The 2,217-nt window shown below is 41.3% G+C and overlaps 1 non-coding gene across 1 annotated transcript; it reads right to left on the bottom strand.

The window, feature by feature from the left end:
• Positions 1-1,773: 1,773 nt before the first annotated feature.
• Positions 1,774-1,907, bottom strand: LOC142457632 (small nucleolar RNA SNORA18). The gene has a single exon (XR_012786332.1). It is a non-coding gene; the product is annotated as a small nucleolar RNA SNORA18 (small nucleolar RNA).
• Positions 1,908-2,217: the final 310 nt, after the last annotated feature.

The following is a 2,217-nucleotide window of genomic DNA, read 5'->3' as shown; positions in this document are numbered from 1 at the left end:
ATGTTTTTTAATAAAATAAAATAAAATACAAAAAAGAGTCACTAATAGCCTGATTAGAATATAAGTGTGAGATTTTTTAATGTCATATTCAGGCTTCCTCTAAGCAAAGCTCACTGTTTATAAATATTTCCCTGTTGATAAGGTGTTTAGAAAAGATAAAAGATAGACTGTGTTATAATTTCAAGTTTTCTTTAGATGTTTAAGAAATTAATTTCATAGGAATGTTTTTTCAGTAATATTATTATTTCAAAAAATTGTCCAACAGCCTTTAATCTGATATCTTTAAATAGAATTTCCAAGAGAAATGCTTATACCTCAGAGAGGTAATAAAAGAACAATAGGGAAAAAATTAAAACTAAATTAACATTTCAGCTAGCTACATTATCACATCTTTTTAAAATTCATGATCTGCACATAATTTCATACATTGCTGTTTGATGTTGGCAAGTCAGTTCCAACTCCCAGGGACTGTCGCTATGTGCATCAGAAAGAACATTGACCAGTCCCCGTGCCGTCCTGTATTTCTTGTTGCGTAAGCCTATTGTTGAAGCTACTGTGTCACTCCATCTCCTTGAGAGTCCTCCTCTTTTTATCTGACTCTGTACTTATCCAATCCTGATGTCTTTCTCCAGGTCTGGTCTCTACCGATAACATGTCCAAAGTACTCGAGATGTACTCTTGCTTCTCAAGAGCATCCTGGCCTAACTTCCTCCAAAACAGGTATGTTATCTTCCTGGCAGTCCACCACCCTTTCCATCTTCTTCGGCAGCACCAGAATTCCAAGGCATCCGTCCTTCTGTGGGCTTCCATCAGTCCTTCTGTGGTCTTCCTGACTCATCATCCAACCTGCAGAGGCATGCGAGGCAATTAAAAGTACCATGGCTTGGGTCAGGCACACTTTAATCCTCAAAATGATGCCCATGTTCTTCAACATTTTCAAGAGATATTTGCCCAGTGGAACATGTCGTTTGATTTCTTGACTACTGCTTCCGAGAGCGTTGACTGTGGATCTAAGTAAAATAATATCTTTGACAACGTCAGTCTTTTAAATATGATGTTTTCGATTGGTCTAGTTGTGTGGATTTTTGTTTGCTTTGCACTGAGTTGCAATCTATACTGAAGGCTGCAGTCTTTGATTTTTATCAGCAAGTGCTTTCAGTCCTCTTCACTTTCAGCAAGCAAGGTAGTGGCGATCATCTGCGTATGGAAAATTCTTAATAGGCTTCCCCTGATCCCAATGCTACGTTCCTCTCCAGATAGTCTAGCTTCTATATGAATGTTGAACATTGAATAAGGAAGAAGACTTGATACCTGTAAAGTGTGGTGCTAGAGAATATTGAAAGTATCATTGTGTCAGTCTGGGTCGACTAGAGAAACAAATTCATAGACACTCATATGTGTGTAAGAAAGAGCATTGAACGCATCTTAGCACTGACACGGCTCTCCACGTAGCTTCGCCAGCTTCAATGGTCTAGCTCCATCGGCCTCTCTATGTGTCTTCTCCACAGGGATGTCTCACAGGGAGTGAGCATGTGTCCTGCCTCCAGCGAGCTATTTATCTCCTTAATGCCTTCAAAAGAGGCCATCAAGCTAGTCCCTGATTGATAGGCTAACCTCCACCCCTTCACTCTGAATCCAGAAATTGACCCCCAGATTATGTAACTACCACAACCAGGGACTGCTAAAAGGACACACAGGTCTGTGTTGGGGGAAGTAGGGCCAGAGTGCTCCTTAAAAACAAAGACGGCAAGACTTCATCTTTTTTCCCTACAAATTTGGCTTGTAGCTCGTCCTCACCAATCCAACCAAAAGCAGTTCTGCGAGTGACGCAAACCCCATAGTTGCTCTATGAGGCGTTTCCAACGATGTGGGTCTACAGATAAAGCCCCATCAGGGTAGACCTCAACAAGACTTCATCTTATATGCTTTTGACACCTTGTCAGGAGAGACCAGTCCCTGGAGAAGGATATCATGTTTGATAAAGTGGAAAGGCGGTGAAAAAGAGAAAGGCTCTCAACGAGATGGATTAACACAATGGCTGCATCAGTGGGGTCAAATAGGAACCATTGTGAGGCTGGCACAGGACGTGCATTATTGTGTTGTGCATAAGGTCACTCATGCTTAAGAGCCGACTCAATGGCACCTACCTAACCACAACAGCATAGCCTAGCTTCTCAGATTACTTGTTCAACATACAGATTGGTGAAAGGATGCAAC

Source organism: Tenrec ecaudatus, chromosome 9, assembly GCF_050624435.1.
Source record: "Tenrec ecaudatus isolate mTenEca1 chromosome 9, mTenEca1.hap1, whole genome shotgun sequence".
NCBI lineage: Eukaryota > Metazoa > Chordata > Mammalia > Afrosoricida > Tenrecidae > Tenrec > Tenrec ecaudatus.
This window is presented reverse-complemented; position numbering and strand designations above follow the sequence as displayed.